The sequence below is a fragment of the Cupressus sempervirens genome, chromosome 8 (assembly GCF_028749045.1).
Source record: "Cupressus sempervirens isolate cs-2001-9-10 chromosome 8, ASM2874904v1, whole genome shotgun sequence".
NCBI lineage: Eukaryota > Viridiplantae > Streptophyta > Pinopsida > Cupressales > Cupressaceae > Cupressus > Cupressus sempervirens.
The window spans coordinates 500,434,304-500,461,320 of NC_143125.1; the positions used below are offsets into that span (position 1 = coordinate 500,434,304).

The window sequence follows — 27,017 nt, forward strand, 5'->3', positions numbered from 1 at the left end:
AAGGTTGGATAAATGAGAGCCCTGCATTTAACAACTATTATAGTTTAGTTTTCACTATATCTCTAAAGACTGGGTTAATTCTTCTTTGTGGTTGCCTAACTAGTTTACACTCAGGATTGATATAGATTCTGTGAGTACAGAGTTTAGGGTCAAGCCCTTTCATGTCAATGTACTCCCATGCAAATACATGTTGATTTTCCTATAGCAACTTGAGAAGACTTTGTTGATGGGTTGGAGAGAGGCTTTTGTTAACATCTAATTCTTTCTCGAGACTGATTTCAACTTTGGATATCTTGTCTAACTTAGCTATCTCAGAAAAAGTAGGCGAGTGAATCTCGTGAGTAGCAATGTATGAAGGTATTGAGATGTCTCATAATTTTGAGGTACATTTGGAGTTGGAATGATTTTTTTCTAAGCAACAATGGGTTTCTTGACATAGAGAAAAGTCAACACCATACACATTTTCCAAAATATTTGTAATGATAGCATTATCCTCCTGGGATACCATTAATGGATTTCTATCAATAACCATGAGTTGATTAACTAAGTTGACTTCTAATTCATTGTCTCCTAAGTTAGGCCATATAACTTCATCATCTTGCAAAAGTGGTTGAGAAAGGGAATACAAAGTTAATTTTTTTGTGTTCATTACATTGGAGATTATCATCTTGCCAGACTAACAAGCTATAAAGACATCATCAGTGGCAAACCATGGACTTCCTATGATAATAGGATAGTCACCTAAGGTAGCTTTAGGGGATGAAATAAAAAAATCTACCAAATACTCCAAAGAATCTAGTGTAACCATTACATATTCAACCATTCCATCGTGTTTCATAGTAGAGCTATCAATGATATTAAGGTGAGACAAAACTTTCCTTTTCATGACATTTATGGATGCTACTAAGCCAACTAAAGCATTTTGGACTTGAACACCATTAATAAATACATTAACCACTGGAATTCTAGGATCTAAGTACTTGGGAATGTATAACTTATCCAAAATTAAATCTAACAATTGACCCATAACATGTACTATTATGGATCTTTTTTCTTCCTACTAGGTTGTTAAATCAAAGTTTCTTTAGTGGCCCTTGCATATGTTGTGACCTCTTTAATAGCATTCATCAAGGAAATTGTAACAATCATTTGCCTCAACTTACTAAGCATGTCTACTATAGTTGGATTCTCAACATGAATAGAAATATTAGCAAGTCATTGAGGAAAGGGTGGAGTCTTTGCTATAGGTACAGTTGCTATAGGAGTGGATGATGGAGTAGGTACATCCTCATTGTCAGTAGGAGGATCATCAATTTTAACCTCAATAATGACAGGACTCTTTGGTGTAGGAAGAAAAGTTCTTGACTGTAAGTGAATGTCAGAAAGAGTAATGGAATATGTTTGTTTCTCATTGGGTTACTTACTATTAGGATTGGGATTAGGTTGAGCATGCAGTTGGGTTTCCTTTAGCTGACTTGTATTTGTTGCAAGAGGAGGAGGTAGTATAGCATGTTGTTGAGGTGGTGGTAACATGGCTTGTTGGTTAGGCTGGTTGGTTTTCCACTAAGGTGACTATTGTCAGTTGACTTGTGAAGGCTACCATTAATTAGATTGCTACCAAGATTGTTGAGGTTGATGCCATTTGTTACTTTTCCAATTTTGGTAAGGTTTCTAACATTATTGGTTAGATTGAGATTGTTTCCACTATTTATTCCACTAAGATTAGGACTGACTAGACCAACTATTATTCCAATTAGGACTTTTAGGTCCAAGATTAGGGAAATATTGGTTTTACCACTAACTACTATTATAACTAGAATTATGCAAAGGGTCTTGAGGCATACCTTGTCTTTAGGCCCAAGGCCTAAATTGAGCAATGTAGAGAACATCCTCATTCTCATCTATGGCTTTGAATTTGGTTAGAAATGGATGATCTTCCAAATTGGCCATCGTCTTGCAATTAAGGTTTCTCTTCTTTTCTTTGTAGTGTTGACAAAATTCAGCAAGCATTGCTCAAACTTCATCATGCTTCCTTTTTTCCTACATGGTGTCTAGTTGTGTAGAAAATTTATTTATAATGTCCTACTTAAAATATGATAACAAATTACAAAGCTCCACCTTGGACACTTTGGAATCATTAATTATACTAGATGTAGTCCTAACTCCTCTTCATTTCTTCCTAGTTGCCCTTAAGTAGTTAAGGCATATTGTCTTGATGTCTTGCCAACTTATTTGAGTGATATCACCTCCTTCCATAAGGTACAATGCTTCAATGCTTTCATCATTAACACCTTTATGAACAAGATGTTTTTTGTGATTCTTCATTCAACTGATGTTGAGTACTCCTTTGTGAATTGAACATGAACCTAGAGATGTAATCTTCTAATGTCTCATCCTCTTTAAGTGACATCTTAAAAATTTCATCCCCTTTCATATCAAAACCTCTGTAATACTCCTTATATTTTTCAAGAAAAAAAATTCTTCATTGCATTCCAATCAGCTACAATATTTGCACCCAACCCCATAAACCATCTTAAAGTTGCCTCTTTTAGAGTAGATGGAAACAACTCCAGCTTGTGGGCATCAATTGTATAGTCATAACTCTAGCATAGGATGCCAAACTCAAACAAGAAGGTCATAGGGTCTTCAATAATAAGGCCATAGAGTTTTGGAAATGTAGAAGAAGGAATGTTCTTCAAGTTATTATTATCATGCAAATCAGGTATAAGAAGGGAAAAGGTTCGTTGAGCCATCCTTGGTGGTGGAGGTGGTATTGCTTGGCCTAGTTCATAGATTACTAGAGCTAGATGATTGTCTTGATACTCAGGCTCAACAAAAAGGTCATTCAAGTATAATGATGCTCAAGATGATGGTGGAAAAGGTAAGTTTTATTGGGATTAGAAAATGAATTTTGAAATGGTGGTTCTTCAATAGGTTGGCCTTCTTCTTGGTTCTCAACTTGGGGATCTTCTTGCTAAAGGTATATAATTTATTTTATTTCCAAGGGGTCATTCCAAGGAAGGAATCTCCCAAGATGGTCTCTTCATCTATGCATACAAAGCAAAACAAAACAAAACTTCTACCCTATGAAAACTGCAAAAATGACCCCTAAGAAAGGTTTAGATTGACACCATTCTCAGAAACAATGCCAAAAATGCTTGGTCAAATGATTTGTCAGGAAACTAGAGCTTTGCACTCGTGGATTGGACATCTTAAGTAGCATCAAAATACCTCATTGAAATCATTTAATTTATCAACCAAGGATGTAGACTTGAAAGGGTATCTACAAATTATATGCTCTAAACCCTCATAGTTGCCATTACTAATCTATGAGAATGAAAGTGCATAATTAACATAATGAAAATACTAAATTTAAGTATTGAATAAAATAAACTAATCAAGAGTACATGAATTGAATTACAAACATGATTCTACACTATTTTCCTTTGTTGCAGGAACAACTAATAGTTTTGTTATCAATAGCTACAGGAGCAATATAGTTTTATCTATTCAAGGTAACAAAAAGACTACTCCTAACTAGATTCACTCACCAAGTGGACCCCCTTGGACGAGTGAATAATTATGAACTCAACATAAATTTCTAAAAGGTAACACTACCATTTTATTGATATTGAACCACCATAAATAGTACAAACTGAAAATAATGAACTATATGTATTGAATGTTGTTATGAGTTACAATCAATTCTAAAATAACTTAAAGGATTGAATCAATAACTTATTTATAACATCAAAGGAAAACCAACTTCCCTAAATCTAGGATCCTTCAGTAAATGAGGATTCAACAACATCATTAATGAAATACATCAATGTAGAACACATCCTTCTCAATTGAACCTTTCTTCATTAAATGTAGCACAACTTTGGATTTGCATGTGAGTGGTTAACAGATGCATTGACCTGATCTTCAGCTAAATTGGCATAAGGAAGTCACATGAACCTATCACTACTTCCTTTGATCATGCTCCTTGTATTCCTCTATGACTTGTTCCCATAAGAGATTAGTACACATTCTAGATATTGAAACATATATTCATCTCAATTATTCATAGAAAGCATTAAATATTGATGCAGGAGCATCCTAGGCTTGCTTGCAATCCTGAATGATTGGTGATGTTTTGTCTAAGTGTTATGGACTTGCTCACAAAATAGTGGTTCTTAGTCGCTGAAGGGTCTAGTTATGGACGAGGTGCTCAGCTTGTATTGGTTTCTTGGCACCTGTTATGCTTGGTAGGTGTTGGTTGCTCAGCTTGTATCGCTTGCTCGACATCCATTGTATTGCTCAGCATGCACTAGTTGCTCGACAATTCTTTGCATGCACTAGGAGCTCGACAATGCTTAGGAGTTTACTAATGCTTGACTTGGTTTTCCTAACACTCAGTCAGGTCTTGGTTCCTGTAGGTGTCAAGTTGTATGTGAGCCAACTTTGGGTATTTAATTTGTGTTGTAGCTAACTTGTGGCTCAACATATATTTAATGTGAGGGATTTAATTTAATTTGTGATGAATTGGGCTAACTTGTGGCTTAGTTGGGTATAAGTAGGGGGTTTTGTGGAGTCTTTAGGTTATAGTGATACATATTGGAGAAGAGGATGCAAACTTTGAAGGACTAGTAGTTGCGGCTTGAGAACCAAAGAATAGCTTGGTGGACCTAAGGCTACAAGTGTAGATTCTTCTTGGTGTTCTTATCCAATTGTGGATCTGGACTAGCTAAGATTGGGATTGTGGAGTTGTATCTTGTGGGATCTTGCAGAACTATTATTGTAATTGTTGTTGTATTTGACCCTAACCCAGAAGGCCTTATAGTTGGGCATATTGCATGTAATCAGTTATTTATGAATAAAGAGTTGTGATTTGGTATTAGATATTGCTTTGTTATTTCTTTATTATTATGCTTCCATTGTGTGGTTATTTCTTGGGGGCTATGACATCTCCTTTAGGGATTCTCCTACCTTGTACTACATCAGGTGGTATTAGAGTGAAGGTTTTCTTGAGTGTGTAGACAGATCACTGAAGCTTAGGCAATTTGCACCAGAACTTGGGTGAAGGTTGGAAGTGAAGTTTTATTAAGTGGAGTTGATTGATCTTCTTGATTGGTGGATCTATTATTTATGGTTTACAAAAACTTGAAAGATACCTCCAAGAATATTAGACTTGGGAAATTGATGATCATAGTGATGTTGTGGAAGAAAGGATCTCAGAGAAGATTAGAGCAGAATTCAGATTTGAGATTGCATTGATGAAGAGTGACATGGTTGATGAAATTGTGAGTGCTTTAGGTGGTGTACCTAGGCATGTGGGTACTGAAGATGACTATGAGGAAGTTTCCAAAGACTTTGAAATTGTTGGATCTAGTGGTGAGGATAAAACTAATCATGTGCAGAGACCTATTAAATATTCACTCAAAGTGAGGTTGACACAAACTAAGTTGAAGGGACATGCTGCTCTTTGGTGGAAAGAACTGCAAAGAGACAGAGAGGAAGAAGATGAAATGAAGATCACTAGATGGAGGTTAATGGTAACAAAGTTGAAGGCTAAGTTCATTCCTATTGATTATGAACTTGAGTTGTTTAAGAGATTGCATAATCTAAAATAAAAAGATATGACTATGAAAGATTATACCAAGGAATTTGACAAATTGACTATTCATTCTGGGCATAGAAAATTGTCAAAGGAGAAGGTAACTGAGTACATTAATGGTTTGAGATTCAATATTAAGGATTGGGTTGGTATTTTGAATATTTCTTTAGTTGAGGATGCTTATTTGTATGCTTTAAAGGCAAAATATAAGTTGAAGAGGAAAATTCAAGGTAATACTAGAGGAAAGGAGAAGAAAGATAGCTCGAAAAAGGCTAAACCAAGTGCAGAAGGTGAACCAAAACTTGTTAGGAGGATAGGTGGAGGTGGGTTTAGTGTTAATTGCTTCAAATGTGGTGAAGAAGGGCATAGATCTTTTGAATGTCCCCATGGTCAAAAAGTTGTTGTGAATAAGGTTATAGTCCACAACAATCAACTTGAGCAAGAAGAGAATTTACTAGCTTGGTGAGTATTGATTAGCTAGAGGACACTATAATCTTGTTAGAGGATTAGTTTCTTTAGGACTTGTTGTAAGTATGATGATAAAGTCTACAAGGTGATTGTGGATGGTGGTAGTATTGATAACCTTGTTGCTAAGGAGATGGTTTAGAAACTTAGTTTGAAGAGAGTGAGACATCCTTATCCTTATAGGATTGGTTGGTTGCAAGGTGAGGAAGCTTTGGAAGTGAGGGAGCAATGCCTTCTTGATTTCCAGATTGGGTGGTATAAGGATCATGTGTTGTGTGAAATTGTAGACATGAACAACTATCATGTGTTGCTTGGTAGACCTTGTCAGTATGATTATAGGGTTGTGCATGATTGTGTCAAGAATGTGTTTACTATTGAGAAAGGTGGTAGGAAGCATTCCTTGATTCCTTTACAAAATGAAGAACTTAGTAGAAGGAACCTGAGCATTGGCAACCAAGTTGAGTTGAGGGATTTTGAGAGGGTTGGAGATCATCATGGAAAGCAAACTTGTGGAACACCAAGGATGGATGGGAAGAAGTAGAAGAAGAACAAAGGAAATAATGTACAAGTTAAAGACTTGGAGGATATGTATGTGAAAAACTAGTTTGGAATTTATGTGCTAAATCCAAGAAGATGTTCTTCCAGCTATTGAGAACATCTTTTCAAACCTGGGGTGTCTAATGCAAGAGCATCTTGGGCTTTCTTGCAATCCTACATGATTGGTGGTATTTTGGCTAAGTGTTGTGGACTCGATAACCAAATGATGGTGCTTAGTCACTGAAGGGTCTAGTTGTGGTTGAGGGCTCAGCTTTTATTGGTTTCTCAACACCTGTTATGCTCGATAGGTGTTGGTTACTTGGCTTGCATGGCTTGCTCAACATTCACTACAGTGCTCAACATGCATTGGTTGCTTGAAAATGCTCAACATGCACTGGGAGCTCAATAATGCTTGGGAGTTTACTGATGCTCGGCGTGGTTTTCCTGAAGGATAGTTTAGTCTTGGTTCCTATAGGTGCCAAGTTATCTAGGAGCCGACTTTGGGTATTTAATTTGTGTTGTAGCTGACTTGTGGCTCAAAATATATTTAATGTGAGGGATTTAATTTAATCTCTAATGAATTAAGCCAACTTGGGGCTTAGTTGGGTATAAGAAGGGGGTTTTGTGGAGACTGTTGGTGTTTTAAAACTACTAGGTTGCAAAAGACCCAATACTAGGATGCAAAAGACAAAACTCAATCTAAGGGTTAGATAACTCTTATATTCAACTAATTTCATCTAGGATCTAGACCAACATTAACAGAGCATAGAGACTCTCTACACTTTAAGCTCTCCAAGGCCAAGGCAGGTGCACCTTAGGGATGGAAATGACTGGATATTTTGATGTTCTTCTTCAAAACTACTTCACTCATACTCTTTTCTTCGAACAATGGTCAACGGTTCTTCTTAGATTTGTAATGACTCATTTTTTACAATAGCTAACTATAATTCAGAGAAATACTATTACAAATAAGTAATGATCAACACTTTTTATTCTTCATTATAAAAAACGTAAATATTGATTTTATTTTAAAATTGCTTTGTGCAACCACGTGAAATTTTCAATTTGTATCTGAATTGATGATCAATGCCTTATCCATTGCTATATAAAGGACTTCACACCAGTAAATAATTGACCTATTTAATTGCCTTGCAATTAAATTTATTAGTAGTTAACCCTAAACCCCATTCTTATGATATCCATCTCATATGACTTGAAACCCTATCAATTTATCAAAGCATCTACTTAATTCTTTGAATTAAAAGCAACAATAAATTAATATACAACCTATCCTAGTTGCATTAAATTGCATGAACCTTGCTCACTCAATCCCAAAATAACAAGTCTATAAAAATGGAGACAAATATAGAGACATGGATATTTAGAACTCCCTCTTTGTATTAATATTCCTTGAAAATAATACATCACTGGTGTAATACCAAAAATATAACTCAAGACATGACAAAAAATGTCATTCAAGATTCACTTGTATTCTCAGATTTTGCAAAATTGAATACAACACATAATGGACACAAAAAAATAACTAGACTGACTACAAAATAGCATCAACACTAAAATTATATAGACTTCAGACCCTCACTCCACATCTTGGAAATACTTTTATAGGAAGGATTGCAACAAGCTTTAGATGGGAGAACACATGCCAAAATTTAATTGGAAAGAAAATACAAAGATATATCTATATTTGACACATTACTAAAGTTCTTTGTACTTTAAACACAAAATTACTTTGATCCAAGGATTCTTTTCTAATTCAAAAGTCTCCTATCCTAAAGCATCTACACAAAAATGTGCCTTTATGCACTTTAGGCCCTAGGTATTCTTTATTCACCATTATCAATTGTCGCATGAATTCAATGATGGCCAATCTAGGAGGAATATATTAGGGCAATATGTGGGGTGGCTGAGGACAACCATATACTCTCACGAGGGAGAAAGTTGGGAACAAGAAAATGTCTTCCCAATTATGGTCTAACCTCTTATTTTCAAGAGGAAGGGTTGGTCTTAACAAACTTTTCAATACCTCTAGAGCCCTCAAGAAACTAGGGTTTAGCATTTCCATGATTACTGAGCTAAAATTATTTAAAAATGAAACATAATCAAAATAGTGATAAGAACTATCCCATACCCATGTACATAGTTGAACTAGTAGCTCTCCATTAGCATCATAGGTGTGATCAATGAAATTTGGGCTAATATATCCCACATTCTTGTATAAAATCAAATGCACCAGCAACAAATAATGGTGGAATTTGAAATTCCCCATCTCTCCACTCTGTGCTAGCCCAATATTTTCTTTTATCTTCTCCAAAATATAATCCACATAATCATATTCTCCACCATGATATGATTCTTGTACATCTATGGCCACAATGTACTTTACCCTATACACCATATCAGATCCATCTTTGCCAATCACTTTGTGGACACCATACATTGTCTTCACAAAATAATTTTTGAACTTGTCCAGGGGCATCTTCTTATCCACTTTCTTAGGATAATAACCCACTTTCTTGAGGTTCATGGGGATGCTTTGTAACATAGATCTCCCTATATAAGCCTTGGTATTCCTTTCAAACTTGCTTTGAAGATCAATCAGGTCTACTGGTTTGCTCATTGCATCATCTAGTCCAAAAGCTTATGTGAAAGTAACACGATCCAATGTGTATAGAATGGTGCCATTATGTTTTTGGAATGATTTGGTAGCTGGATTATATGATTTAATCAGAGCCTTTACCAAATCAACATCTATGAATACTTCTGGAAAGATGAGTTTTTCCATATTCTTCTTCCAGGGATTGTAAACAAGAATTTTATCTATTTGGTTGTGATAAAAATACTTGAACAAGTCATAACCATTAACAACAGGGCAAATAGCATCCTTGCAGAATGCATAAGGATCTTAGAAATCATGGTCATTCACAGAGATGGCGTTCGAGCATTTTGGGAACAACTTGATCCATTCATCTATGAACCTGTTTGGTTTTCTCTATCTAGTAGTTTTTCCTCCCTTGGAAGTAGAAGTCTCTGTAATTACTGCCATTAACTTTAAAATAGAAGTCTTCCATCTTGAGTTTCCACAAATCAAAATTACTACCATTAAATTTCTCCACCTCCATTTTTCCGTATGATGAACTAGCCATCTCAATCTACACATAAAATTCAAAATGCTCTACACAAAACTCCCACTTAACTTGAGATTAGCTCAAAAAACCCTACCCAACAACTAGGATCAAAATTTGATCAAGCTCTAATACCACTTGTGAGGGAACTCAGGTGTAGAAACAACTTCCTACACTAATCCCTTAAGGAAAGTGTTGTGCAAATTCCTATTAAATCCTTACAATTTCAAATTTGATAGTATGTAAACAATAATATTGCAATCAAACATGAATACAGAAAATAGATAGAGAAAGAAAACACATAAGCACAAAGATATTTCGGTGGAGAAAAATCTTTTGGTAAAATAACCCCACCCTTCCAAAACCTACATAATGTATTATCTTCAACACAGAAGGTTACAACACACTTGCAATGCAAGTTCTTTCAGGACACAAAAGACCAATCTAGTAGCAACATATCATACCAAGAATAATCTTTCTCTATCTCCTATCTGCAACCTTAAAAATGCTTATATCATGTGTTTTCCCTTTTACCTTTTAGGGAAACTTCCAAAGAACAATTTTATTAGGGTTTTACCATTCTTCAAAAAAATAGGAAACCGCACATGAGTTGGAGACTCGAGTGTACAATACTCAATGATCAATTGCCACATGTCTTCACATCTTCACCCATCATTAAATCTTCTAGAGATTGCTCTTATGCATCATAAGAATCTATCATAACCATAATCTCCTTACACACAATTCAAGATGCCAACACACACAAGTGGAGTGACACATCAATATGCCAACTATACCACTCACACTTAATTACATTATTTTCAAAATATATATTTAAAACAAATAATAAGAATAGGAATTATCTGAGGTTGAGACACCTTATTCCTAACATTTTTATGTTGTGCATACTTCATCAACCCACACTATGCATTGAATTCCTACATGCACGAGCTTTAAACTTAGTGTTTTATGTCACCTTAATGGAGTGTCGACATAACTATCTAGCTTTGCATTCTTTGTACTTTCTCAAAATTTTATTGGCTGAGAGTCCTTTGTCATTTTCAAGCTTAGAAAAAGGGAAAAGTTCTTTCATGTTCTATTTTTAGGGCTTGCAATCTTATGACTCTTTTTATATTCAAACCTTTCGTATCATCTCAAGCAAAGAATTTGATCTTTATGATCTCATGATCACTTCTTTATTGCATGATCAAGGGTTTCTTTTGAGTTTCTTACAATCTTATGATTACACAATTTATCTTAAGATCGACACATTAGTTGCAAAGTCTTCTCTTTAGCTACAATCTTACTTTCAACAATTTGTAAACCCTTTCATAGCATCGCCAGCATATATCTTAACCCATATGATCTTATGATCATAGGTGTATGTAACATCAGATCCCACTTTCTCTTGCTTTATGATCTCTCAATCGCAGTCAACTAAGCCTCCTTGTCACTTTGGAAGTTATCTCTTAACCACTATTTTTACCTCCCAACCATATGCCTAACTATAGACTTTCTTCAACATAGCTTCAGAAACCTTAGTATTTATCTTTCTTTAAGTCTTATGACTCTACGACCATCACTTTGTATAGCATCAGGCTTTACCTTTTCTTTCCTTATGATCTCTTGATCATAGTCACTTAACTCTTGTTGTAACTTTGTAACCTCTCCTTTGACTGCTATCTCTGACTCCCGACCATACACTAGCTATTATCTCTCTTTTGTTGTGGCTTTAGAAACCTTTATTATTTGCTCCTACGATCTCACGATCTACTGCTATTCGTATCTTCAGAAGACTCAATTTCCATGTGTATGAAACTTTTTATGTTCATGCACCTGGCCCCACTTAGCTTTAAAATTTCCCATCTTTTGATCTTACGATCTTCAGTTTTGTAGCTTTAGAAGTCTCCATGAAAAGCCTTTACACTTACACAATCTTCCCTTTATCGTAACGTCGTAACCCTGCATACCCGCAACACTTACATGTCCTTTACGATCTTACAATCCTCCTACTTATCACATGGTTGAGAGTCCCCTTTTTAGCCTTTGTGATCATACGCCTTTTCAGCTTATTGTAACATCAAAAGACTATTACTTACCATGGGACACTTATGATGACACAACAACAAGATAATTGTGAGATTGAAAACTTCAAAACATGCATCTGCAATGTTATGATTACATGGTATATTGTGAGATCAGGATACTCAACCCTTGCCTTTACAATCCTCTGCTAGCCTTTACTTCGTAACATTGAGAGAAGGTAAACTTAGGCTTTCGACTGGACACTTGGAAACCCTGATTATAAGATCATAAAACTTGATGGAAAATATGAAAATCACATGCTATCTCTTGCTTGAACACAAAACATAGGGAAAAGTTTAAAATTGATCACATATTTAAAAAAATTTCTCCATGACAAGGTCAAAACATGATCCTAAGGACATCAAAATATCCTTCTTAGGGCAAAAGTTCAAACTAGGCTAGGGCAAGAATTTACTAGGTTAGGGTATTCACCAGAAAATTGACAACAACATGAAACAAACCATAACAATACAACACATTTCAAGGTATTTTCACAACACATTTTTTAAAAATTGGCACAGTGAAAATAAGGGCTATCAGAGTCTTTAGGCCATAGTGATGCATCTTAGAGAAGATGATACGAACTTTGAAGGGCTAGTACTTATGGCTTGAGAACTAGAGAATAGCTTGATGGACCTAAGGGTACAAGTGTAGATTCTTCTTGGTGTTCTTATCCAATTGTGGATATGGACTAGCTGAGATTGGGATTGTGGAGTTGGATCTTGTGCGATCTTGTAGAATTGTTATTGCAATTGTTATTTTATTTGGCCCTAACCTAGAAGGCCTTACAGTTGGGCATATTGCATGTAATCAATTATTTATGAATAAAGAGTTGTGATTTGGTATCAGATCTTGCTTTTTTGTTGTGTTTCAACTGTGTGGTTATTTATTGGGGGCTAGGACATCTCCTTTGGGGATTCTCTTTCCTTGTACTGCATCAAATGCATAGGTAGACTAATCCTTGCTCATGGCATATAGCTACAGGAACCTATCCCATAAAAATTTGAAGAAAGAAAGTGTTATATCTAAATTATACACACATGATCCCATTTGTCACATATAAGTTCTAACTATAGCATTAAATTTGTGAAACGACGTGATGTCTTTAAAACCATAGCAAAGCACAGTAATTATAGTTTTATACATAGTTTATAATAAAATGTCTTTGAACTTAAAAAGGAAAAGACCCTTCAAATAACCATAAAACACCCATAAAATTATACTATTTTCATAGCCTCATCAGGTTTTGTTAGGATGATTTATACTTTATCTATAATATATTTTGAAACATAAGATGATTTATCTTTATCTATAATTAGATATACTTATGAGTCATTGGAGATAAGATCAAGTTGTGTATATAGTAATGACATCAACTTATTTATCATTTATTATTTTTGTATTATAATATTTTGTACATACATAGTGATCATGTTGACTTTTGGACATCCTTTTGCTTGAGCTAGTCTAGAAGACATATAAAACAACATTTTGTGTTATTCTTTGTATTCTAGTGTACTTTAATACTTCACTTTCTATAACTTTATTAGTCACAAGGTTATTCTATAATGTGCTTGAATTAATGTAGTCTTGCATCACAATATCTCTAACAAGAATCTATTATTCTATATACTATAATTTTAATATTATGTAGTAGATATTCATTCATTTGTAAATATATTCAAAAAATTGTGTATTTTATTCTCTTACTTCTAATCTTTCAATGTTACATGATTTCACTCCCCTTGTTTGAAATATTCATAAATTATTTTTCAAAAGTTGATTTTTTTATCACCATTAATTCGAAGTTGAAAGGGCATTTGTTGGGATATGATAAGATTACACTATGTAAGATTTCAATATTGACAACATAATTATTCAAATGTCATTGCAAATTGCTTAGGAAAGTATCTAGTAATTTAACAAAATTCATACTATAAAGCATTCTTCTAGATCTATCTAATGATTTGAGGTCATTTTGGATTCCTTTCCCATTTGAGGGATATTGTTTCTTTCTCCAAGATAGCCCTAAAATAAGATTTCATTTTTAATCATTACCCCACATACATTTGAGAATAAGATTTCATTTTTAATCATTACCCCACATACATTTGAGAATAAGATTTCATTTTTAATCATTATCCCACATACATTTGAGATAGTAAAGTGTGATTAATGATAAATATTAAGACTAAAATAACAATATGACTAAATTTTAAAGCTATAATTGTATTCTTCACCAAATTTCCAGGAAACTTATTTTTCTCTACAAATTCCCACATATGATGTTAGCTTTATTTTTCCAAAAATGAGTTTACTTAAATAGACTTGTCTTCCGTTGAAAGGAGCTCATTTGTAGTGTGACATGACTTTGTAATGGGATATGTATTTAGTTGTGGCTTTTCTATAACAACATATGCAATTGCAATAGTACATGGTACATGCATATATGATAAGCATGGTTTTATAATAATAATATTTTCCTCAATCAAGGGTGATATTAATGATCTACTTTTAAAATTGTTGGACAAAATCTGTCTAAAATTCATAAAATACACAAAGAACAAAACTTTCTCTTTTTATATTATAAAATGTGACTTAATAATTGATTCAATTGAGTCAACAAAATATAATAAATTCTAAAAATCCATCAAACATATATAATTATTATAAAATATAATTTAAGTTTGATCCAATTGATACAATACTATGTAGGACACAATCAAACACAACAAAGTAAAAAAGAATTATAAAAAAAAACTACTTCATTTATCAAATGAAAACTTTTCATAGTTCAAAAATTGAATCTTGCTAATCATACAATTTCCTTTCCACCTTATTTTTCTTTGTTATCCTCTCTCACTTTTTATGCTTAAATCTTTATCCTCTCCTATTTTTTATTCTTAAATCTATTAATAGTAATACTTTTTCCTATTGAAACAATTGAGACTAATAGAATCCAACAGTAAGACCAATTTCAATATTCAATAAAAGAAAAACTTTATATATATATATATATATATCCTAATCAAGAAGTTCAACCTAATGTTTGAAGATTCTATCTTTATGTATTTTATAAAATTATTAACAATTTGGTTGTCAAAATTTCACTCTCTCTCTCTTTCTCGTGTGTGTGTATCCTAATCAAGAAGTTCAACCTAAGGTTTGAAGATTTTATCTGTATGTATTTTATGAAATTATTAACAATTTGGTTGTCAAATTTTCACTCTCTCTCTTTCTCGCGCGCGCGCGCGTGAGAGAGAGAGAGAGAGAGAGAGAGAGAGAATTTGACAACCAAATTGTTAAGCGCGCGCATGAGAGAGAGAGAGAGAGAGAGAGAGAATTTGACAACCAAATTGTTAATAATTTCATAAAATACATATAGATAGAATCTTCAAATCTTAAATTGAACTTCATGATTAGGAAATTAAAAAAAAATCCTTGAACACAAAACTTTACATTTAAGAAGAACTTGATTATTAATGAACTCTTTAAAAATCAAATCATAATTTCTTAGACAAGCAACAAACAATAAATATATATTCAACCCAAAATTGTTAAAACTTCAACATCCTACCATCACTTTCATGAGTTAAAGGGGCTGCCTTCAAAATTGGAAGACATAAATATAAATTGAATCATGTAAACAGAGTTAGCTTGAAGCTCACGATTCCATGTGTTTGTATATGAAAAGCCAAAAAAGGGAAAGGTCAATGCAATCGGATTGTTCCAAACATAAATGACTTTAAGTTCATCGTGAGTTGGAGCCAACTCAGAGGAAAGGTGCACCCGTGACAAGATACATATTATTGTACCAAAAGGAGGAAAAGAACACGGGACCACCGCCAAATTCAACTGTTTATTAATGATTTCTAACCCCATCCATCTATATTTGCATGGTTATAAATATGAAGGGATGTCTTTTGGTTTTTCATTTCAACCCATTTCTATGGATAATATATTCTTAATTCAGGTTCATTGGGATATGAGTTTTTAATTGAGGGGATAAATGTTTTGATAAAACAAAGTTTAGAACTTTTGAGGGGATATATGTTTTGATAAAACAAAGTTTATGACTTTTGAGGGGTTGGTAGGGGATATGGAAATAGACTTGTTTTCTTTGGTAGGTATGGAATGTGAATAGATGTTTTTAAGGGAGTTTCTCTGTAGTGGATGTGTCAAATTAGTTTTTTTGGGTAAAGAGTTCAATTATTATTTTTTTAGAGGTCTGTTTTGTCAAATTGGGAAGTAATGTCGATGTTGTTTTTAATGGTGTCGAATTAAGGAGGTTATTTTTGAAGAATTTAATTTTATTAATACATGACATGTTGATTGGCAAAATGATATTGAATATTAGGTAGTTTTGGTTTAGATTTCTATTGGAATCTTTTTTTATGAGAATTATATATATTTCTAGTCGGGAAAAGTGCATATCTAATATATTGTTTTATTCATTGTAGACTCATTAATTTGTATCTCTTATATATTAGTTTGGTGTCTGATCTAGTATTTTATGTGCAAGAATTTGGATTCTTCTTGCATTTGAATTGAACTTAAGTCCTCATTTTCAAGTGGTTTGGTCTCAGGGAAGAGTTTCATCCACATTCCAATTACCGTTCACTCATTGCTCACCCAACCTCACAATTACTAACTTTAGAGGACAAAAAAAGGATAACTAAAAAGCCCATAATTAATAGATCATGTACCAGTAACCATCCACTCGCACCCTAGTAATTTATTTTTTTAGTGACTTTTGAGACATTAATGCGTAAGTATTAACAATTTTTAAATGATTGTTGAGACACTTGTGTATAAGTTTTGCCGATTGTTGAGGTGGTTGTAGTGCACGAATATTGGAGCAAATTTTAGGTGGATATCAAGCAACACTTTAAAAGGACCATGTTTCAACCTTTGCATGCATAAGAAATCCCACAATGTGCATTATTACTAGGTACTAGAAGTAGAGATATATGCACTGAAGTCAACTATGAAGACAACAAAACAAATTGTTGCAATATAATGCGCAGTTTAGGATTTGCAAATGCGAGAAATTATCTATAACAACTATTAATACACTTCCCTCATTCCTTGGCCTTCTTGTTCTTTCCTTCATACTGACTATCAAGGTTACCTTGATCCCAAATCGAAGTTTCTAGAGTGGCTTCAATTCATATGTTCCATATGCAAAATTAATTATGGCACAACATAGCCCTATCCCAACTAGATGGACTAGTTGATTAATGTGTCAAATACTCAAATTTGAATGCTAAAGTATTTTATATAAAGGACAAATGTCAAAAACACATCATCATCATCATCGTCATCATCAATAACAACATTAGTACTCTATAATAAGATAATTAAATGAAGCGTCTAAAGGGACTAGTTCACAAATATATTTCATATGTATAAGGACATATACATGTATTTAAACTTTGTGTGGTATACATCTTCAATCTTGCTTAAATCTCATAGAATTAGTACGACTATGCTTAACTACTATCAATATGATCCATGGATTTCCCTACTTGAAAACAACTTCTACCAACACTTATCAATACAACCAATACAAATATAGATAGCAAATTATGTTTGTGAATTACAAGGAACATGCATATTTGGGGGCCTTTAATTTTAGGAGCAAGGTTATATTAATCCATAAACCTCTTGCTAACCCTAGAGTTGTACTGACAATTTATTTCTTAATTTTCTATAATTCATGGAAAATTGTATTGCTCTTCCTTATGTTTGATCAATAATATAAAAATGTCTTTCTTTTAGCCAACTATTATTTTTCTACATTCCTTTTGACCCTCTTTTATTCTCTACATTTCTACTTGTAAGAGAGAAACTATTTCTAGCATTGCACCAAAGCTTCCCTTAGTAGTTAGGATTCTTCTATCTATTCTTGACACCTAAATACACGAGAAGAAGCTCCTTCTAATGATTACTAACAAATAGACCAACTATAAATATTGCTTAATAAATAAATAGATAACCCTAGAGTTGTACTGACAATGTATTTCTTAAGTTTCTATAATTCATGGAAAATTGTATTGCTCTTCCTTAAGTTTGATCAATAATATAAAAATGTCTTTCTTTTAGCCAACTATCATTTTTCTACATTCCTTTTGACCCTCTTTTATTCTCTACATTTCTACTTGGAAGAGAGAAACTACTTCTAGCATTGTAGCAATGCTTCCCTTAGTAGTGAGGATTCTTCTATCTATTCTTGACACCTAGATACACAAGAAGAAGGTCCTTCTAATGACTACTAACAAATAGACCAACTATAATAATTGATCAATAAATAAATAAATGTTATGTTATTTTGTAACATCCTTCAATTTTTTTTTGAAGCCACCAATGTTCTAATAACTATGTCAAATGATTTATTGGTATGTAGAAGTGAGAAACACAAGTACTAAGAAAATAAACTTAGTATTTGTTGTAACTCATTAGTTGATGGACAACACGATAAAGAAAACACAAGTCTCTATCCTAATTGTTCTTGTCCTTAATCAAGTATTGAATACTAGACCAAGATCAAACTGACCACTTATTGAGTATTATAATAGAATGAATTGCTTACATAGCCCAACAATATATCAAGCAAGTACAACAAGAGAGACTTGCATAACAAAGACATTTAATTACATAACTCTAATGTACCAAACACGACCTTGCACAACAACAAATTTTGGATAATCAAAAACATACTTGTAATAGTCTATAAGAGTGCCTATCTAAGGATCCTTCTTGAGTTGAACTTCTCAAACAAGTTTTAGGATTATTCATGGAAAGCTTGAGGCCATAAATATGAGGATAGGAGTTGTTTGTGTAGTTCTCATCGAAATAAATTATGATTTATGTTTTAGTTTATCAAAATCTTATTAATATTGATTTCATAACAAAATTTTGAGCATGGTTTGAAATAGCATATTATTTAACATAATAGTCACCGTCATACATATAATTAATACCATCTTTCACTTTATCAATCCAAGCATATGTTGGGCACTTGTCTAAACTTTATTTTATTAATTACGATATTAAGTGTTTTATTGCATTTAATTAGCATATACATGTATCATAAGGTATTTTATTTTTTTCATAAAATTAAAAGTAATAATGAAAGAATATAAGGAAGGTCTATAATTAGAAGTTGTTAGTTGATATTAAATAAGGTAGTGAACCAAACAAAAAAGAATGATAAAGAGGGGGATGAGGCCATCTTGTTGAATGAGTTTAGGTTTGAAGTTTTTATTTATTAACATCATTATAGGTCAGTTTTACAATTAAGTAAATAATTTGGACAAATAAAGATGGATTTGAGAATTGCTATAGTAGTAATCATTTTTATTTATTTTTTGATTGGTAAGAGAAAGAAGCCAAGATTAATTATTATGTATTACTATTTTATCAAGCACGGGTAGATTCAAATCCAAGACCTCTTCGATAAGAGGATCACAATTTACCATTGTGTTGTAGGCTCTTGCCTATAGTAGTAATCAATTTTAATTTGAGTATAAATTTGTGATATATATATATATATATATATATATATATATATATATATATATATATATATATATATATATATATATATATATATATCGATAAGAGGCTGAAGCCAAGATTAATTATTATTATTTATTAAGTTCAAGTGGATTCAAACCCTCAAACCCTAGACCTCGCACATAAGAGGCTCACAATTTACCGTTGTGTTGTAGACTCTTGCCTTATTATGGATATTTTTTAATAATTATAATATTATTCATTTTTCTTTTATATAATGGGTAAATAGAAAAATCAATTGTAATAGTTTGTTATACTTTAAACTATTCTAAATATCATTTTGTTAGACATAAGATTCTTTGTAAATTTAATAATTAAAGATATTATTTTATCTACAAAATATCTTCAATATTACACATATATTTTAATAAATTTATATTTACATTTTTATTATAGATTATATTTTTAATTATGTCAATATCATAATCTAGATTGACAATTAAGAATATAATCTAATATTATGAAAAATAAATAAAAATTGTTTAAAGATATTCTTAATATAAGGACATACAAATTTCAAACTATTAATAACTAATATATAAAAATAAAAATAAATATCATAAAAAATTTAAAAGCTAAATAAAAATTAGAACTACAAATGTAAAAACCAAAAAATCTCTTTAAAGGAAGAATAAAGAATGAGACACAATTATTTTAAAACCAAATATAATAAATTATGGTGTAAAAGAAAAAATTAAGGACCCTATTCTCGGCTATGAACTATTATAGTTCATTCATCAATATATATATATAATAGTCTAATATTGATATTTAGCATCCATATAAAAAAGGTAATACTTTTATTAATTAAATTACACGTTCTTATTAAAAAAATCTAATATGCAATTAATTAATAAATTAACATGTGAGATAAAAACAATTAATTTAATTGATAACATTATAAATATTCAATTAAATAAAATAAGATATGTAAAAGTACCTAAACAAATTATTTTTTAGTGTTTATTTTGATATTACTTATTTGTTTAAGATATTAAAAATGTCAAAGTCTTATGTATTTTCATGCATCTACACATCTTCGTCACATCCTATTTGTTCTCAAACAATAATGAGAATAAAATCTTGCAAAGCTTTTTCTCATGAAAGAAAGATATATGGTATTTATGGTCTAAAAGGTTCATGTTCTTTATAGATCAAATAGTGCTCTAAATATTTTGGGTACCCATGACTCTCCATTCCTTAGAGCATGGTCTATTTGAAGGGATTTCTAGTAAGTTCTTAAGTATTGAATCAATGTCTGTCCCCACTTCCCTTGTTTCCCATGGATCATCCATTTGATATGTTGTGACATTCAAGGTTGAGTGTTTTAGAGCCAAAACTTTGACTTGCGATGTCCGATGGGAGGTTCATGTCATGATTCGAAAAGGGTGCTCGTTGGTTCAAAAATCCTCATCAACTAGTTTTCCACCTCTCATTTTAAAATATTTTAAGAGGATCTTTAAAAATGAGTTTTTGATAGAGAACAATTCTATAGTATCAATGGCCTACTTGGCCAATTCAATTGATTATGGCTTGGGTTTGTAGATATGCATAAAGTGGCTCATCAAGGCTTGACAACCTATGCTTAACAAAAACATGAAGGTCTACCCTTGTGCATAAGGTTTTTTCATCCCAATGTTCTATAGAAAACAAGACTAGGATTACACCCTCTTAGAATTATGTTGGGGGTAAATCTTTCTTCTCCTCAAAGCTTGGTACCTACATTTTAATTCCCTTCAGGAATCATCTTCAATGAAACCTATTTGACTTCTCTTCTAAATCCACCACTTCAATTTTAGATTGAGGATTGTTAAAGTAAATTGGAAACTCTTTTAATGGTTTTCTCACTACCAATTTAGATGTATCTCAATTTACTCATACTCAATTTACTCATATCCTTGTGGACATGAATGCCTCATAAGATCCTTTGACAACTAACACTTTCAAGATCAAGGAATGTTGTTGGATACACAATTTGGACTATGAAGATTTTCTCTTTAGATGCATAAGATACTTTAATACTTCCCATATGGCACGTGAGTGTTCAAATCTAAGACCATGGATTGATATCAATCTTAATGGATTGATGCCCTCCAAAAACATTATATAGTAGACACCCCTTCTAATAGTCATGGAAATGAACCTAACTCCCTTAGGGACAATATAGTTCCATCCCTAAAAGAATCTTTGGGATAGGTAAGTGCAACTTATAAAATTTACCAAAGGATTCTCTTGTGCTACCTTTTGCAACTCCAAATTCTTCACAAAATAGTGCTCTTTTTTAGAAGAATAAAAATCCTCTAGATTCCCATTATGTGAATATTGACATCAAGGTTCATATTGCTATCAAAGACAAGACAACCAAATAATTTCAAGATGTTGTAGAGGAAAATAGTTCCCTTACAAACAAAGATCAAAATTCTATTATCTCTCCCTAATGTGAGAATGGTGAGACAAAAGTTAAAGGAAAAAAATTGCCCTGCAAAAAGCATTAGATGTACTCATATCATCTTCAAAAACTATTTTTTCTTAGAAGATATGATGAACTGCAAGTTCGTGTAATATTTTTTGCTTGCCTATAGCATATCATAGGTTTTGTTAATATATTTGCCAATTACAACCATTTTGATATTCCATATGACTCCTACGTAAATGATAACCACCTTGATACACCCATATGACTCCTACATGATTGTTCTAAACTAGGGAACATCAAGATGACCCCTAATTATAGGTTGTTGCTTTTTTATTTCTTAAATTATTATGTTTTTGGCAACCTTGGTTGTGCATTATTGAGCAAAAAATTAATTATGTGTTTAAGATATAGAGAAAACAATTTACTAATTTTTTTAATCAATAAAAGATAATTTAATTATCTTGAACATATGCATTTAAAAAACATTAAGAGGTATCCATGCTAGAGACTTTGATGTTTAAGTTATTTATAATAGTTGCATCAACATTTGTACTACAAAATTTAATGTTCCATTCTCGTTGCAAGAAATTCAATATAGGCAACTCAAGACTAAATAGCTCAACATATTTTTGGTATATGTATTTAAGATATCTATAGAAATAACATCACAATATTAAAACTTAATATTTCTATTAGTTTGTATTCAATCAATGCAAATAAGAGATACAATAAAAGAGCATGATTCATTGACTCTCACAACAAAAAAGAGAGGAATACTATTAGTTCCATCACTTATTATTGTGAAACTTCCCAGATATAGACTAGATCTCTTTATTATCTATAAGTGAAACTAATGTTTCCATCACATAATGACATACTCTTTGAATGGCGATGTCTATACCGACATCAAAACAACAATTTTTTAATTACATTTAAATTTATAAAACAATTTTAAAATGATTTTTAATTTAATTTTTAAAAGCAGTAAAATGCTGCTTTGATGCCAACATAGACATTGGCCTCTTCAAATACTCTTTTTTTTATTATATGAAAATATTATAAAGATATCACAAGAAGTTAACTAATAGTCATGGTAGCTAATTCACACACTCCAAGCTCTTCAATGTTTTTTGTATGTGACTTAACTACTTATAGCTATTGTACTATAATCTAGGTAGTAAAGACGATCATTGTAGGATCCATTATGTGTGAAAGGGTAACATGTATTGTCATATCAAAGTGTCATCCAAAACATATTCCCTGTTGTCCCACTAATGTCGCTCTTTAGGAAAGAAAATATGTACAATTGATCCAATATCTATGCCCAAATGTCCTAATAATTGTGTGCTCTTGGTACCAATAAATTTTTATAATTGATCTAGTTTGTAACCATTCTTTTTCCAAAAATGAGCAACTAACCACATACTAGATAAATTTTTAGTGAGTTTTTAACTAAAGAAATCTAATAAATAATAATTAGAACATGAAAAATAATGTATTCTTTCCCTAAATACATCAATTTTTTTAAAGTGCTATAAGATTTCTACAATCCACCCATATACTTAGAAGCTTCTGAATCAAATCGTGTACAAGTTTTAATACTAATGTTATAGATCACACTAGTCAAGGAGAGAAAAAGTAAAAATACATCTAAAACATTGATGTAAAAACTTGTCCACAATCTAATTTAAGAGCTTCTACACCACTTATAGAAACAAAAGAACAGATATATGAATCACTAAAAATACTTTATGTGAGAGTTGAATCTTAGAACAGAGAACTAATCACACTCCTCCCATTTAAACATTTTCTTTACAAATCTTGGCTCTCTTATCCATCCACATCTTGATAATCTAAAGAGCATTGGTATAGAAATATACTCTCAATTAATGAAGTGAAGAAAACTCCCCCTTTCTAGCTATAATCATTAATTACCCATCTACTTTTGTTATTAAACTCAATACTTTCTAATTATAATTATTAACTCCCATCTACTTTTTCAGTCACAGATTCACACTAGGATTTGCTTCCCGCGTTAATGGTTGAGATTTGAAGTCGAGCATCTAATTGTAAACAAAGTGGGCAATATTACTCAACTTGGAGATGACGATTGCATAGAATTATATAGAAATGATTAAGAGTCGGGTCCATCAAGGGCGGGGACAGGCTAGGCTCCAAATAAGAGGAAGGATCTTTCTATATAAATTGCATAGTTAGGAACTTGGGCCATTCATTACAATCAGGAGGGGCATTGTGAGGTCAGCAATGCCTCAGGTTAAATTGTGCACGTAAAACAAATCTTATGTGGAAATCCTGTAAATACGACCGTTGGGAATTGAACAGGTAAACGAGATTTTCATCCATTGTTTACGACTTATAATACAGTAGTTACTAGATATGTTTTGATATACTATTAGTTGTAGTGTTTCAAGATTTACCTTAATCGACGACGGCTGCTCGCCTTTAGTGGAGTTTTTCATATAAATTGTAGATACCCATGATAGTGGCTGTTGCGAGAGAGATGATGAGGGAGAAGAATGAAGAAGTTACAGCATTAAAAATCCGGACTAATACGGATTTCTCAGGCACGAGTCATCCAGTTGAGACAAGGGTTGGAAACCATGCCGCAGTCTTTTGTTGTTTTTGTGCATCAAAAGATGCTACATTGCACTACACTATGTTGTACTAGTTTATTGGGTTTTACAACGTTTTTAGTTAATTGAAATCAAGCAAGTGGAGATATATATATTGTGGGCGATTTATTCTGGATCCGCAAGCGGTCAGATTGGTTACATGCTTGTGGGTATCAGGAATTGAAGGAGGAGGAGGAGGAGGAGTAGAATGAGGGTGCATCTGCATTTGGGCCATTTTTGGTGCCTGGGTTTTATGTGCATTTGGGTTTCAGGGACTAGTCTTGTTGCGGCAGCTTCTGGTTTTAATATTACGAAGTTTTTGGGCGGGTACCCAGAGTTTGAGACCTTCAATAATCTGCTGACGGCAACCAATGTGGCGAAACAGATAAACAACAGGACCTCTCTCACCCTACTTGTCTTGTCAAATTCCGTTATGGCAAACTTCGTGGCTGATTATGGAGGGAACCCGCCAAAGTCTGATGAGATCCAGTATGTTCTTCAGTACCATGTGCTTCTGGAGTATCTGGATTGGTACAGGTTCAGGAGGATGACAACTGTGGGTACACTCGTAACCACACTCTATCAGACCACGGGGATGGCACCCAGAAACTTTGGTTCAGTTAATATCACCTATGACAAAAATGTGGGAGTCAGAATCAGGACACCCGCTCCGTATGGTGGTGGTATAAGTGCAACCGTCACAAGCCTTGTTAAGGAATTTCCTTACGCTATCAGCATTTTTAGTATAGATAACATACTCATACCTTATGGGTTTGATCTTTCTACTTCATCAGAACCCAATGACGGCGCAATCAATGTAACAAATGTTCTTGAAAATGCCAAGAATTTCAATTTTGTTGTTTCTATGATGGTGGCTTCTGGGGTTACTTCAGATTTGGAGTCTGACCAGGCTGGTGCTGGCATTACCTTTTTCGCCCCTACAGATGATGCATTTTCAGCTCTTCCTCCAGATACACTGCAGGGGCTTACAGCTGAAAATAAGGCCGTCGTACTTAAGTACCACGTTTTGCATTCTTATTACCCTCTGGGATCTCTGGAGTCCATAGTGAATCCTGTTCAACCGACATTGGCTACAGAGGCCATGGGTGCCGGAAGATATACCCTAAACATTACGAGGATAAATGGTTCAGTAACTGTGGACACGGGTATTGTTCAAGCTTCTATAACCCAGACAGTTTTTGATCAGAAACCCTTGGCTATATTTGCAGTGGCCAAGGTTCTTCTGCCTCGTGAAATGTTTGGCAATCAAGCTCCTGTTCGGTCTCCTCAAAATTCTCCGTCTCCAAAGGTACATGTTCCTTCCCCTGTTCCAGAATCATCTCCCACTCTTGCAATTCCACCAACACCACCTAATGTGGTTCCCAATCCGCCATCGTCATATCCACCCCCTGCCGTCGTTCCGCCCTATCCGAATTCTTCAAATGGTGGGATAGTAGGGGAACCGAATCCCATGTCTCCTTCAGAAGGGCAGCAAACAAGCGGCAGTACCCTGACCATTTTAGCGGCAAGTCACATTATTTTAGCCTCCCGATGTATTTGTCTCATCTACATTGTCCATCCATTTTTTCATTGAATTTGTGAAATAAGGCATTTTTTTCAGGGATAAAATTGGATGATTTAATGTCAGCTGTAGGCAATTTACATGGCTGCTTTTCAATTATACTTCTTAAGTATCTGTTCCTCTTCAAAGTTAAAAAATAAGGGCATTTTATGCCAGTATGAAAGAGCAAGGGAAAGAATTGGTAATCGACTCAGCCAATTTCCGGAGGAACGGTCTCGATTAGTTAAGAATATATCTTCTATTTATATATCCAATCGAATGGTAAAAATGATTTTAATTTTTCGAATGACTGGTTGGTTCACAGTCGGACTTGCTAAAGCAAATGCACGGTTCTTTGTGGTCGAAATTGTTGCTCTATCCTATGGTTCAGGATCTTCCAGTCTGGAAAACCTGATTGTTAAATGTACCCATAACGTATAGACGGTTCAACCAAGGAGGACACATTCTTTCGATTCATTTAAATTGTATTACAATTGGAAATAATAATCATGTTATCTTGTTCAATTTCTGTAACAATTTTCAGCTTAAACAATTTTCTCCTTCGGTACTAGTAATGGGTACTATTCGAATTTGGATCCCTGCCTTTTAGAACGTCCAAGCGAAGGCAGCTTTCACTTGAGTTTTGGCAAGCCTGTCTCAAGAAGTTTGTACTTGTATCTTATGCCATCTTCGAAATGTAGGTTTGGATTTCAATGTCTATTTCAATTTCAAGCTTTGGATTTCAATATCTATTTCAATTTCAAGCTTTGGATTTATAAGAATAGATGGTTCGAAATGCTTTTATTTTCAATCTGAATGTGTGTGTGTGAGTGTGTGATACAGACTTTAAAGTTTACGCGGACAATTTGTATCAATAATATTATAATTATTAATCACCTTGTGTTTTCTATCAAATTTGTCTCCCAGATGCAGTAAGGTACTGGATGAGTAGATACTCCGAAAACCTCCAGTTCTTATTGGTTTTAAAAAATCTAATCTT

The 27,017-nt window shown here is 33.1% G+C and overlaps 1 pseudogene across 1 annotated transcript; it reads left to right on the top strand.

Annotated features, from left to right (window-relative positions):
• The first annotated feature begins 24,035 nt into the window (after positions 1–24,035).
• On the top strand, positions 24,036–26,542 carry LOC149543383 (fasciclin-like arabinogalactan protein 4 pseudogene; annotated as a pseudogene). The gene has a single exon (XR_016355630.1). The product of XR_016355630.1 is annotated as a fasciclin-like arabinogalactan protein 4 pseudogene (transcript).
• Positions 26,543–27,017: the final 475 nt, after the last annotated feature.